General features: G+C 42.7%; 1 pseudogene; it reads right to left on the bottom strand.

The window, feature by feature from the left end:
- Positions 1 to 1,466: 1,466 nt before the first annotated feature.
- Positions 1,467 to 3,516, bottom strand: LOC132353973 (interferon lambda-1-like; annotated as a pseudogene).
- Between the last annotated feature and the right edge of the window lie 12,066 nt (positions 3,517 to 15,582).

Raw genomic sequence — 15,582 nt, forward strand, 5'->3', positions numbered from 1 at the left:
ATCTCATTTAATATGTCTGGAGTTGGGAGTTTGGAGCTGTTAATGCAACAGCTTATTGATATCACCAATGACCCATCCTCCTACTATTTTGTTCCACCTTCCTTAGAAGAATAGTTTCATATTCTAGGGTTGCTGCCTCATTGGCCATCACAGCTCCAGGTCTCTCATCCTTATACCAATGAACTAAGCAGGAAGGAAGGGAACAAATGCAAGAGTTTTCTTTGTGTTAGGGAAGAAAAAAATCCCAAAATAATAAAAATGACAGCAATAAACACATATATGGGGCTTAACCTGTGCCAAGAATTGTTTTCAATTCTTTACATAAATTAACTCACTTAAGAAGCCCTTTAGTCTCATGGCCACTCCAAACTGCAGAGGCAAGTGATCCACACTGGGCCTTGTCCAATTTCGTGACCCACAGAATCTGTGAGCATAATAAGATAGTTGTTGTTTTACTCCACTAAGTTTGGGGTGTTTGTTATGACTTGGAGGATATTGTTTGTGTGAAAGCTGGAGCCATGGCTGCCATCTTGAGACTGTGAGGTAGCCAGAGTAAGAATCAGTCAACAGAAATGGAAAGAACCTGGTTCCCCGATGACATTGTTGAATGAATGAATGAATGAGTTTTGGAACTGCCCTGCCAATGCACTTTAAAAAAAAAAAAATTAATTAATTTATGGCTGTGTTGCGTCTTCGTTTCTGTGCGAGGGCTTTCTCTAGTTGCGGCGAGTGGGGGCCACTCTTCATCGCGGTGCGTGGGCCTCTCATTATCGCGGCCTCTCTTGTTGCGGAGCACAGGCTCCAGACGCACAGGCTCAGTAACTGTGGCTCATGGGCCCAGTTGCTCCACGGCATGTGGGATCTTCCCAGACCAGGGCTCGAACCCGTGTCCCCTGCATTGGCAGGCAGACTCTCAACCACTGCGCCACCAGGGAAGCCCCCCAATGCACTTTTTACTGTGACATAATAAATTCATTTTTGTTCTATCCATTTGAGTTGGGTTTCTGACACATTATAGGATAAAGCATCCTGACTGATATAGACTTCCATCTGTCCTAGGTACATATGGAAAAGAGAGATATACAGTTCACACAGACAGGGAGAGATATATAAACATGTGCATAAGTACACACACACTTACACACACGTGGGCATGAATATGCTGTTACACATCTTCAGTTGGACTCAGGTTCGGGCAGATACTCACTTGGATGCATATACATACACATTCACAGAAGTCAGGCACACGCAAATATATGCAACCTGTCATCAATTTTGCCTGCACTACGCAGACATCCACACTAAGTCACAGGCCCACAGTCACACACACACACACACACTCAAAGATTCACTTATCACAGAAGATTCCAATTGCTTACTGTTTATTTCTGCATATTATATAAAAGTAGAAAAAGAAACATTTCTTTCAGATCTGAGTCAGGGCTGCAGGGGTGAGAAGAAATAACTTAAGGCAGGGCTGGGGTTAGTGCATAAATAAGGTCTGGGCTCCCAGATGGGCTGGGGTAGGTCCCAGTTCGCAGATGCACAGGTCTCCTCTGGCAGCACAATTCAGGTCCCAAGTGAGGAGGTGGAAGAGGATGAATGTGACAGAGGCCTTGAGGCCATCTTGAAACTCCTGTTTCAAGAGATGAGAAGGTGGTTCCCCATTGCCCGGGCGTCAGCCTCCTCCTTGCCCAGGGCCCCCTCTTCCTGGGTCACTCACCTTCTCTGGGGCCTCCTGGAGCTGATGCAGCCAGTACTGGAAGCGGCTCCTGGGGCCTGGAGCCTGCTGTGGGCTGAGCCTGGACCTGAGAACAGAGGAAGGTGGTGTGTGAGACAGGGCTTGGGACAGAGGGGTGAGGTCCCATCCTCCCAGCACCCACAGATATGGCCCCGGTGCCCCGAGCACTCACACAGGCCTGGAACTTGGAGTGGATGTGGTGCAGTGTGTGAAGTGGCTGGTCCAGGATGTGGTCCAGGGATGAATTAGCCACCGTCCCCAGGACCCTTCAGTGTCAGGGCCAGCTCCGCCTCCAAGGCTGTGGCGTGCTCCTATACCTGAGGAGAGGTGAGAGAGAACAGGTGAGGTGGAAAGGTGAGGAAGGATAGGCAAGAAGGCCCAGTTAAGTGGGGACAGGTAGGGAGAACAGGGGAGGAGGGCAGGTGATAGGAGACATATGAGGGGGACAGGTGATGGGACAGGTAAGAGGGAGACAGGAGAGGGGAACACATGAGGAAGGAGGCAGATGAAGGGGATGCAGGTGAGGCAGAATGATCAGGGAAGAGAAAAGTGAGGGAACAGGTGAAAAAGTGAAATGGGGACAAATGAAAAGTGACTCATGAGGGAGGTCACAGAGGTCTGAAGAGACGGGGATGGGAACGGGTGAGAAGAGAACAGTTTGGGAGGTAGGTGAGCGTGGGACAGTTGGCTGCATAGGTGAGAAGGGTGGAAGAAGGAGGAGCGTTTGCTGGGAAAAGATCAGCAGAGGAAGATGACAAGGGACAGAGGTGAGAGCGGCCAGGAGGGCAGGTGAGAGGGGAAGAGGGAATCAGTGTTGAGAGTAGATGGTGACAAGGTGGGCAGGGCAAGGGGCACAGGCTGGGGACAGAGCCGGGAGAAAAAAGAAGAGAGGAGTGAGAAGGAACAAGGTGAGAGTGCAGGTGAGAGGGACAGGTGGGGGAGACAGGGAAGTGAGGACAGGCAGAGGGATGATAAAAAGGAACCCAGGGGAGGGACAGGGTCAAGGGAGCAGTTGGGGAGGCACAGAGGCCCAGGAGAGATGAGGAGAGACCAGAGGGAGGGAAGCACAGGTGAGATAAAGGACATGAGGGGCCACTTGCAGAGCCGGAGCAGTGGGGCGGGCAGGTGAGGGCAGGCGGGCCTGACTCTCCCAACTCACCTGCAGCTGCTTCAGGTCCTGGGTCCTGGGGAAGAGGCGGGAGCTGCAGTTCCAGTCTTTCTGCAAGAGCGACACTTCTCAGAGAGCAAGGGCAAGTTCAGCCCACAACGGGAGGGACAGAGGCTAGCAGCAAGGATGAAGTCTAGCAGGAGGGCTTGAGTTTAATCCACAGCAGAGAGAATAGATGTTAGTCATAGCCAAAAAGCTGGAGGCTAGCCCGTGTAGCTGGAGGATAGAGGTTAGGCCAACAGTAGCAGGGCAGCAGCTTGGCTATGGTAGAAGGGGTAGAGGTTAGCCCACAACAGGGACTTACGAAGGCATCTTTGGCTTTTTTTTTTTTTTTTTTTTTTTTTGGCCGTGCCCCGCGGCTTGTGGGATCTTGGTTCTCTGACCAGGGATCGAACCTGGACCTGGCAGTGAGAGCGTGGAGCCTTAACCACTGGACTGCCAGGGAATTCCCATCCTTGGCTTTCTTGAAGGCCACCAGCTCGCTTGGCAGCAGAGATTTGAACATGCCAATGCCGCAGCCCTTCCTGGTTGTGGTGGGGACAGGACATGCTCTAGCCAAGCCCAGCCCCATGGTCGTCACCAGAACTAGCATCAAGTCTGCAGCCATGGCCAAATCGCAAACTGCTTCCCCAGCTGTGCTTTTTAGCCAGGCTAAACGCGCAACCCTGGCTGAGGGCTTTGACTTTAAAAGGCATGGGTGGATGGGGCCAGCTGCTAAGCCAGGTGAGTTGACAGGTATTGGAGCCAGGTGAGCTCAGAGCTACACCCAGAAGGAAAGAGAAACTGAAATCCCAGGAGGGAGCCTGAGAAGTTCCTGAACCTGGTTTAGGAAACCCTGGGATGTTGGGGAGCCCCTGACTGCGGCTGAGGCGGGAAGAGAAATGGGAAGCTGTCACAGCAGGGCAGGGGCTGGGGCGGGGTGTGTGTGGGCAGGGCTGCTGGAGAAGCAGAGAGGGAGCTTCCTCCACTGGTTTACGCGTGTTCCACGAACTCATTCACATTAGGCTCTGAACATTCCCGTGAGTAGTTATTTTTATGATCACCCCCCATTTTACCAGCGAAGGAACTAGGGCACAGGAGGGTAAAGTGACTTAACCTAAGGTCCCACTGGTGTTTAATGGCAGAGCTGGGGTTTGAATGGAATCCCACGCAATTACTCCCTATTCTGTGTACAGCCACAGCAGAAGGTGGGAACCTCTGGGACTCACAGACGTCCAGCTTTCCTTTCTCTCCCTCTGGATAGCGTGAAAGGCTAGGAAGTTCCTCGTTTGTGGGGCAAGAGCACGTGCTGGGTACTGGAGGGGCTGCCTGGAAAGAAGGCAGTGAGGAGGGCTTCCAGAAGGCAGGCAGAGCCTGGTTGCTTTGCTATCATCGTCCCCTGCGGTGATAATCATTGTGTAGCGAGAAGGGAATTGCTCTGATGTACCGGCACTTCATATTTTTCATTCCTGTATTTTTTTCTTGGCCCTTAGGTGCAGAAAGATACTAATCATACTCTTCGGATCATAATATAGAATCACAATTGGCCCATGAAAGACCCCCTAAGGTTTTACCCCCAGCCTCATACCCAATCCCTATCCCATCCCTCCCCTTCACAGACACCCACTTTAATGCACTTGACACATAGCTGCAAAGATATATCTTTATACTTTGTGATTTTGTGTGTGTATATGTCTCCAATTTACATAAATGGGATTGGGCTATAAATCTTGTTCTGTTTCTTCCCCCTCTTTTTTTAAACTCAACAGTATATTTCTGAGGTGTCTCCATGTAGTGGTGTACATCAAGCTCTCTGTTTCTTTTTTTTTTTAATAAATTTATTTATTTATTTAATTTCTGGCTGCGTTGGGTCTTCGTTGCTGCGCACGGGCTTTCTCTGGTTGTGGCGAACGGGGGCTACTCTCCATTGCGGTGCGCGGGCTTCTCACTGCGGTGGCTTCTCTTGTTGCGAAGCATGGGCTCTAGGCTCGCGGGCTTCAGTAGTTGCGGCTTGCGGGCTCTAGAGCGCAGGCTCAGTAGTTGTGGCTCACAGGCTTAGTTGCTCCGCGGCATGTGGGATCTTCCCGGACCAGGGCTCGAACCCTTGTCCCCTGCATTGGCAGGTGGATTCCCAACCACTGCGCCACCAGGGAAGCCCCCAAGCTCTCTGCCTCTAACTGCTGTGTTGTATTCCATGGTGTGCCCACAGCACTCCTTCACTTATTTATTCCTCCAGTGACGGACATTTAGGTTGCCTCCAGCTCCCTATCACCATAAGGCTCACACACATCCTCTCTGCGGGAGGTTTTCTAGGCTGCTGTAGCCCCAAGCGGGTGCCCCCACCATATCGCTTCAGCTCATTTTCTCTCTCACTTGTACATCTGGTTCCCACACGCGCTGCCAGCTTCCCACCTCATGTGCCCGTATCTTTCTGCTTCTCCCTCTGAGGTCTTTCTCCTGTGGGCATGCAGAACAGATTGGAAGTGCCAGGATTAATTCCCCAGGGGCAGTCTTCAACCAGTGAGGGTCAGGAGTTTGTGATTAAATACTTTTGCTTCCCTTTTCCTCAGTGAGTCAATTCTGAGGTATGTTCTACATGATTTCTCAACTCCTTAGAGGGTCCTGGGTACCAATGAGCTCTAGTTGTTCACAGTGGTCACCCTTTTGGGGCTGGGACTAGGGTGAGGAAGCAAGGTGTCTAGGGTGCAAAATTTAAGGAGCCAGCCCCGCTCAGGTTCAGGTAAGCGCCCTAGGTGCCTCACTTGCCTCACTCTAGTCCACACTCTGCACCATTTATTGGCTTTTCCCCTCTTTCTTTAAAAAAAATTAAAAAAAAAATTGGGGGCTGTGCCTCACAGCTTGTGGGATCTCAGGCCCCCGACCAGGGATTGAACCCGGGGCCATGGCAGTGACAGCACCAAATCCCAACCACTAGGCCACCAGGGAACTCCCAGCTTTTTTCTCTTTCAGTCCCAAGTTTCCCACTCACTTGTATTTTCTGGGGATACCTCCCAGATAAACTACCTATACCCTTTGCTCAGGGCATGCTTTTGGGAGATCCCAAACTAAATCCTGATCCCTATTCAGGAGTAAGATTTCTGAGTCACAGGGCACACCTGTGCTTATATTGTCTAGTTAGCACCATTCCGTAGAACTTTCTGCAATGATGGAAGGGTTCTATATCTGTAATGTCCAATACAGGAGTTACTAGCCACATGTGGCTGTTGAGTACTTAAAATTTGGCTAGTGTGTTGGAAGAACTGAATTTTCAATTTCTCTTTTTCCCTTAATTTAAATCTAATTGCTATATGTGGCTGGTGGCTTCCATAATGGGCAGTGCAGTTCTAAATACTCATCTTGTTCTCCCAAATAGTTGCACCTGCTTCACTCCCTTTGGAGGTGCTCGAGAGACCCTGTATCCCTGCAATAGGGTGGCCTCCTCAACACCTGGCTCTGACTTAGATGATGAGGTCCTAGGCTTTGACTATGAGCCTGATGCAACATAGATGAGACTTTTGAGGTTGAGGAGAGAGATGAGTAAATTTTGCATGTGGAAGGAATGTAAATATTTTATGGCCAGAAAGCAGATTGTAGTAGTTTCAAAACATGTCTTCAAAAGCTTTGACCCTTTCCCTACCGAGAAGTGGGTCTGTCCCCTTCCCTTCAATCTGGGTTGACCTTTGTTGGGCTGTACCTTGCAGGCCTGCAAGCCCTGTACCTGCCCAGCCTCAAGGTCAAAGAAAGAGCCCAGAGTCAGTGACAGAGACATCAATGGTTTAATGGATGGGGGAATCTTACATTCCTGAAGCAAGGTCTTGGAGTGACACCCCACCGTGTGTGGCAGACAGCGGGCAGGACATGGTGGTAGTAGTATTTGCTACGGGGGTTTGGGAGAGAGGTTACCAGTTAGAGGGGGGGAACTGATGTCAAGTTGGCTCACCGGTTACCAGGGAAACCAGCAGAGGAGCTTGGCCCCTCACCACCCCTCGGATAAGTTGTCTTGGTGGAGACATTCTGATCTAAAGATTAGAACAATTACTAGCTGGGGCTGGAGGCAAGTCTGTAGGTGTTTACTGATTAAGCTCTATGATTTAGAGGAAGGGTCAGTCATGTGAGTAGGGTGTAGGTGAAGCAGGGACTGGTCAAGCAGGGGATGTACAGAGAGCAAGAGAACAGCCATCTTGGGTGGCCTTATCATACAACCTAGTGGCTCACGTGTAACTATAGGTGCTGCATGACCTCTGGGTCTAAGTCAGAAAAGACTTAGGCAGCTTCCATGTGGTTCTCTCTATCTCTTTTTTTTTTTTGCCACACCGCAGGGCATGTGGGATCTTAATTCCCTAACCAGGGATCAAACCCATGCCCCCTGCAGTGGAAACACAGAGTCTTAACCACTGGACCGCCAGGGAAGTCCCTGCATGTTTCTCTTGAGAATCTCTCTCTGGGGAAGGCCAGCTGCCATGTGAAAACGATGAATGACCCGAGACCACCATGCTCCCACCCTCACTCAGCATCAACTGCCAGCCATGTGAATGAGACATCTCGGACATCCAGCCCAGCTCTCGGAACCCCCAGACTATGGTTGGGGTCTATTATCTCTAATCCCCACCCCACCAAGGACTCTACACAGCCATTTTTACTCTACTGCTCCCAGGCCTCTGTGGCCCAGAGAACAAAATAATTATATATGCACACATACATTCATACATATAAAATCTCTCCTTTTATATACAAATGGGTATATATATATAAACACACACACACATATATATACATACATGCATACATACATATCTGGTTACAGTTACTATGAAACAAGTTATCCAAAACTCCAAAAATGTGATTCAGCCACTGTACAAGGTGACCAGCACTGGGAATGTATAAACAGAGCTCTGATTATTGCCCTGGCAGTAACATTTTAAGAGAGGAATTAGAGCCTCATATTATAATACTCCAAATATCCAGGATACAAAAGAAAATAATTCATTATACTCAATATCTCAAGAATCAGGAAAATCTTAAACAGAATGGGAAAAGCCAATAAGTAGATACCAACACCAAGATGATGCAGATATTAGAATTATTTGACAAGAATCTTAAAGTAACTATTGTAAAAATACTTCAAGGAGCAATCATGAACATTCTTGAAATAAATTAAAAAATAGAAAGTCTCAGCAAAGAAACAGAAGACATAAAGAACTGAATGGAAATTTTTGAATTGAAAAATACAATACTTGAAATAAAACTCACTGGAAGCAGTAAATAGAAGAATGAAGATGAGAGAGAGAAAAATCAGTGATCTTGATAATAGACCAATAGAAATTATCCACTCTGCACAACAGAGAGTAAATAGACTGAAGTCCAAACAAAAGAGAAGTAGATTTTTAAAAATTAAAAGGGAGCTTTTGGGACAAAGGGAGCCTCAGGGACCTTTGGGACAATAAGAAATGATCTAATATTCACATCATTGAAGTTCCAGAAGAAAAACAGAAAGAAACTGGGTCTGAAAAAAATTTTTGAAGAAATAATGGCTAAAAATATCCCATACTTAGCAAACTATATAAACCTACAAATTCAAGAAGCTGAATAACCCTTAAACAGGATAAATAAAAGAAATCCAAATCTAGAAACATCATAAAAACACTTCTGAAAACTAAGGACAAAGAAAGAAACTTGAAAGAAACCAGAGAGAAAAGATGCATTACATTTTATAGGGGGACAATAATTTGATTGACAATGGATTGCTCTTCAGAAACCATAGAGGCCAGGAGAAAGTGACCCATTTTTCAAACGCTGTAATAAAAGAACTGTCAACCCAGATTTCCTTATCCAGTGAAAAATATTCTTTAAGAAAGAATATGGGACTTCCCTGGTAGCGCAGTGGTTAAGAATCCGCCTGCCAATGCAGGGAACACGGGTTCGAGCCCTGGTCTGGGAAGAGCCCACATGCCGCGGAACAACTAAGCCCATGTGCCACAACTACTGAGCCTGCGCTCTAGAGCCCACAAGCCACAACTACTGAGCCTGCGTGCCACAACTACTGAAGCCTGCGTGCCTAGAGCCCGTGCACCACAACAAGAGAAGCCACTGCAATGAGAAGCCCGCGCACCGCAATGAAGAGTAGCCCCCGCTTGCCGAAACTAGAGAAAGCCCATGCGCAGCAACGAAGACCCAACGCAGCCAAAAATAAATAAATAAAATAAATAAATTAAGAAAAAGTAAATGGATGGAAAAAGATATAACAATCAATAGAAAGCTGGAGTGCCAATAGAAATACTAGATAAAGTAGGCTTTAGGAAATTATCAGAGACAGAGAAGGACATTACATAATGATAATAGGGTCAATGTACCAAGGAGACAAAACAATCTTAAAAGTGTATACACCAAATAACAGAGCTTCAAAGTACAGAGCTTAAGCAAAAATCAACAGAATAGAAAGGATAAATAGAAAAATGCACAGTTACAGTTGGGTACTTCAATGTCTCTCTCTCAGAATGACTAGACACAAAAATCAGCAAGGATATAGTAGATTGAACAGTACGGTCAACCAACAGGATCTAATTGACATTTGTAGGACATTCCACCCAACAACTGTAGAATATATATTCTTTTAAAGGGCACATGGAACATTAAACAAGATAGACCATGTCCCAGGTTATAAAACCAACCTCAACAAATTTAAAAGAATTAAAATAATGTAGAATATATTCTCTGGGTACAATGGAATCAAACTGGAAATCAATACAGAAAGCAGGACATTTTTCAAACACTTGGAAATGAAACAATGCACTCCTGAACAATCCATGGGTCAAAGAAGAAATCTCAAAGCAAATAAAAAATACACTGAACTGAATGAAAATGAAAATACACCATATAAAAATATGTGAGATACAGCTAATGCAGTGCATAGAGCAAAATTTGTAGCCTTAAATGCTTATATTTGAAAAATATTTTCTCAAATCAACAATCTAAGCATCCTCAAGAAACTAGAAAAAGAAGAGAAAAACCCAAGCAAACAGAAGGAAATAAATAAGAAAGATAAGAACAGAAATTAATAAAATAACCAGAAAAACAATAAGGACAATCAATAAAACAAAAAGCTGTTTCTTTGAAAATATTGTAAAACTGATAAACTTTTAGCAAGACTGAAGAATAAAAAAAGAGAGAAGACACAAATGACCACTATCGTGAATGAAAGGAGATATCACTATAGACCTCATAGACATTAAAATAGAAATAAGGGAATACTACAAGCAATTCTATGCATATACATTCAACAACTTAGACAAAAAGGACAAATTCCTCAAAACCCACAAACTACCAAAGCTCACGTAAGATGAAATAGGTAATATAAATAATCTTATTAACTATGGAAGAAATTTAATCTGTAATTAAAAGGCTTCCAAGAAAGAAATCACCAGGCCCAGATGGTTTAACTGTAGAATTCTACCAAATATTAATTTAAGGAAGAATTAACACTAATTCTTCACAAACTCTTCCAGAAAATTAAAGAGGAGGCAACACTTTCCAATTCATTTTATGAGGCCAGCATTGCATTTCATTCCAAAGCCAGATAAAGACATAACAAAAATAGAGGGAAAAAAAAAAGAAAAGGGAACTGAAGATCAGTATTCCTCATAAACATAGACCAAAAAAAAACCACCTAAAACTTTAGCAAATTTTATCCAGCAATAAAAATACATGTAAAAAGTCAGTACATACCCAGAAGAATTGAAAACAGGAGCTCAAAACGTACTTGTATGCCTATGTTCATAGAAGCATTATTCAAAATAGTTGAAGGTGGAAACGAGCCAAGTGTCCATGAACAGATGAGTGGATAAACAAAATGTGGTATATACATATAATGGAATGTTATTCAGCCATAAAAAGGAATGAAATTCTGATGCATGCAACAATATGGATGAACCTTGAAAACATTATGCTAAATGAAATAAGACAGACGTAAAAGGACAAATATTGTGTGGTTCTACTTATAGGAAATATCTAGGATAGGCAGGTTCACAGATACAGAAGATAGTTTAGCAGTTACCCAGGTCTGGGAGCATGGGAGACAGAGGAGTTATTACTTAACGTGTACAGAGTTTCTGTTTGGGGTGTTGAAAAAGTTTTGGAAACAGATAGTGGTGATGGTTTACACTAGTGCCACTGAATTGTACACTTAAAAATTATTTAAATGGCAGAATTCCCTGGCGGTCCAGTGGTTAGAACTCCACGCTTCCACTGCAGGTGGCCTGGGTTCCACCAGTGGTTGCAAAAGTGGGATCCCACAAGCCGTGTGGCACAGCCAACACAAACAAACAAACAAACAAACAACAAAAAAAACCCCACAAAAAACTAAAAACAAAAAAATACCAAAGATTAAAAAAATGGCTAAAGTGGCAAATTTTACTATATGTATAATTTTTACCATAATTAAGGGGGAAAAAGGTAACCTTACTGGAAGAATGGAAGTCCAAAGTGAATAAAGATGTTTTATATTTAAAAAAGAAATCATACACAATGACCAAGCAGAGATTTATTCCATGAATGCAGGTTCAATATTTGAAAATCTATCAATGGAATCCACCATATTAACAGACTAAAGAAAAAAAAATCATACGATCATAAAACCTTTTACACAGCAAAGGAAACCATTGACAAAATGAAAGGACAACCTACTGAATGGGAGAAAATATTTGCAAATGATATGACCTATAAGGGATTGATATCCAACATACATAAATAGCTCATACGCTCAACATAAAAAAAAAAAAAAAACAATCCAACTAAAAAATGGGCAGAAGAACTGAATAGACATTTTTCCAAAGAGGAATTGCAGATAACCAACAGGAACATGAAAAGGTGCTCAACATCACTAATCATCAGGGAAATGCAAATCAAAACAATAATGAGATATCACCTCACACCTGTCAGAATGGCTATCAACAAAAAGACCACAAACAACAAATGTTGGCAAGGATGTGGAGAAAAGGGAATCCTTCTACACTGTTGGTGGGAATGTAATTTGGTGCAGCCACTGCGAAAAACAGTACGAAGGTTTCTCAAAAAACTAAAAATAGAACTATCATATGACCTGGCAACTCCACTCCTAGGGTATATATCCAAAAAACCCAAAAACACTAATTTGAAGAGGTACATGCACCCCAATGTTCATAGCAGCCTTATTTATAATTGCCAAGATATGGAAGCAAACTAAGTTTCCATCAACAGATGAATGGATGATGAAGATGTGATTGATACACACACACACACACACACACACAATGGAATACTACTCAGTCATAAAAAATAATGAAAATTTGCCATTTGAAGCAGCATGGTTGGACTTGGAGGGCATTATGCTAAGTGAAATAAGTCAGAGAAAGATAAATACTGATGATATCACTTATATACGGAATCTAAAAAATACAACAAACTAGTGAATATAACAAAAAAGAAGCAGACTTACAGATATAGAGAACAAACTAGTGGTTACCAGTGGTGGGGCAAGGGGCAATATTGGGGAGGGGGAGTAGGAGGTACAAACTATTGGGTGTAAGACAGGCTCAAGGACGTATTGTACAACACAGGGAATACAGCCAATATTTTGTAATAACTGTACACATAAAGTAACCTTTAAAATTGTATAAAAATTTAAAACATTAAAGAAAATCATGTGATCATATCAGTCAATGCAGAAAAGGCTTTCGACAAAGTCTAACGTCCATTTCTGATTACAAACTCTCAGCAACCAAGGAATAGAAGGAAATTTTTTGACTTGATAAAGAGAATCAGTGAAAAACATTCAGGTAATCTCATAATGGTGAAATACTGAATGCTTTTCACACTAAAATCAGGAACAAGGTAAGGATGCCTACTCTCACCATTCTTGCTGTTTTTATTGTGGAAAAGTACACATAATATAAAATTTACCATCTTAACCATTTTTAAGCGCACAGTTCAGTAGCATTAAGTACATTCACATTGCTGTGTTATCATCACTGCCATCCATCCACAGAACTCTTTTCACCTTGCAAAACTGAAACTCTGTACCTAAGAAACGATAACTCCCCATTCTCCCTTACTCCTTGCCCCTGGCAACCACATTCTACTTTCTATCTGTATGAATTTGGCTACTCTGGGGCACCTCATATAAGTGGAATCATACAGTATTTGTCCTTCTGTGACTGTCTTATTTCACTAGCATAATGTCCTCAAGGTTCATCCATGTTGATATGTGTCAGAATTTCCTTCAATTTTAAGGCTGAATAATACTCCATCATATGTATATATTACATTTTGTTTATCCAATCATCTGGCAATGGACACTTGGGTTGCTTCCATCTTTTGGCTATTGTATATAAGGCTATTATGAACATGGGTGTACAAATATCTGTTTGAGTTCCTGCTTTCAATTCTTTGGGGTATACACCCGGAAGTGGAATTGTTGGATGGTATGGCGTTTAAAATTTTTTTTAGGAACTGCCATACTATTTGCCAGAGTAGTGGCACCATTTTACATTCCCACCAACAGTGCATAAGGGTTCCAATTTCTCCACATCCTTACCATCACTTGTTATTATTTTTTTAGTAACAGCCATCCTAATGAGTGTGAAGTCTCACCACTCTTATTTAACACAGTGCTGGAGATCCTAGGCAGTACAATAAGGAGAAAGAAAGAAAGAAAGAAAAGAAAGAAAGAAAGAAAGGAAGGAAGAAAGAAAGAAGGAAAAGAAAGAAAGAAAGGAAGGAAGGAAGGAAGAAAGAAAGGAAGGAAGGAAGAAAGAAAGGAAGGAAGAAAGGAAGGGAGGGAGGGAGGGAGGAAGGAAGAAAAGAAGGAAGGAAGGAAGAAAGAAAGAAAGAGAAAGAGAGAGAGAGGGAGGAGAGAGAGAGGGAGGGAGGGAGGAAGGAAGAGAGAAAGAAAGAAAGAAAGAGAAAGGGAGAGAGGAAGAAAGGAAGAAAGGAAGGAAGGGAGAGAGGAAGAAAGGAAGGAAGGAAGGAAAAAAGGAGGGAGGGAGGGAAGGAAGGAAGGAATAAAAGAGAAAGAAAGGAAGATTGGAAGGGAAGAAATAAAACTGTTTGTAGATGACATGAATGTGTATGTATAGAGACACCAGGAAAATACAAAAACTCCTAGAACTAATAAGTGAGTTTAGCAAGAATAAGGTACAAGGTAAACACACGAAATAAGTTATGTTTCTTTATACTAGCAGTAAACAATTGAAATCAAAATTAAAAATAGGATACCTCTTACAATTGCTAAAAAAACCCCACTTAGATATAAGTCAACAAAATATGGATAGAATCTGTATGTTAAAAGTTACAAAATTCTGATGAAATGTTACCGAGTCCAAGCTCATATGGCTTGCTGGCCAATAAACAGGCCAATAAATCGAGAGATGAGTTGGGGCAAGGAATAGGGGCTTTATTCGGAAAGGCAGCAGACCGAAAGCGTGATGGACTCGTGTCCCAAAGAACCATCTTACCCGAGTTAGAATTCAGGCTCCTTTCATGCTAAAAAGGGAGGGGGTGTGGTTCCTCGTTGCAAGCTTCTTGGTGGGGAAATCCTTCTGGCAGCTATTCACTGTAGGGCTGGTTGCAATGTTCCTATAAACCTCCAACAAGACAAACGTTATTCTCTATCCTGCAACTTTTAATCTCTATATGAATGGAAAGGTGTTATATCTTTAAAGGTCAGACGGGCTATCATGTATATTTCAGGCTCTAGGCAACATTCTTTTACAAAGGTTCAGAGCCAGAATTACTAAGCAGAGGCAACAGAGCATAAAGGGTTAGAGCTAAAGGAATAGATCGGATATGGAATCAGGTTTGTTCTTCTCTTTTTACAGAAAGGCATCAAAGGAGAAATAAATAAAGGTAGAGACATACAGTGAACAGGAATGCTCAATGTAGTAAAGATGTCAATTCTCCCCAAACTGATTTGTAATTCAATGCAATTCCTATCAAAATGCCAACAAGATTTTTTTTAGTATATATACACAAGCTTATCTTAAAATTTATATTTACATGGATTATTATATTTAAATTTATATGGGAAAGAAAAAGAACTAGAACAGTTAAAACAATATTAAAAAAGAAAAAAAAATGTTAGAGGAATCACACTACCTGATTTCAAGACTTACTAGATAGTGACAGTAATCAAGACAGTGTGGTACTGGGGGAAGCATAGACACATTAATCAATGGACCAGAGTAGGGAACCCAAAAATGGGGCCACATAAGTATGCCCAAATGAATTTTGACAAAAATTGAAAAGCAATCCAAAAAGGAAGGATAGTCTTTTTAACAAATAGTGCTGGAACAACTGGACATTAGTAGGCAAAAATATGAACCTTGACCTAAACGTCACACCTTATACACAAATTATACACAAAACAGGTCATAGATCTTCATGTAAAATGTAAAACTGTAAACTTTTAGAAGAGAACATAGGAGAGCATCTTCATGACCTGGGATTAGGCAGAGTTCTTAGACTTGACACCAAAAGCACGATCCTTTAAAAAAACAAAAAGGATCAATTGGACTTCATCAAAATTAAAAACTTTTACTCTGTGAAAGGCTCATTTAAAAGGATGAGAAAATAAGTAGCTGACTGGAAGAAAATATTTGCAAACCACATATCTGACAAGGACTAGTATCTAGAATATATTTTAAAAACCTCAGAAGTCATCAAT

Source organism: Balaenoptera ricei, chromosome 19 (assembly GCF_028023285.1).
Source record: "Balaenoptera ricei isolate mBalRic1 chromosome 19, mBalRic1.hap2, whole genome shotgun sequence".
In the NCBI taxonomy this organism is placed as follows: Eukaryota; Metazoa; Chordata; class Mammalia; order Artiodactyla; family Balaenopteridae; genus Balaenoptera; species Balaenoptera ricei.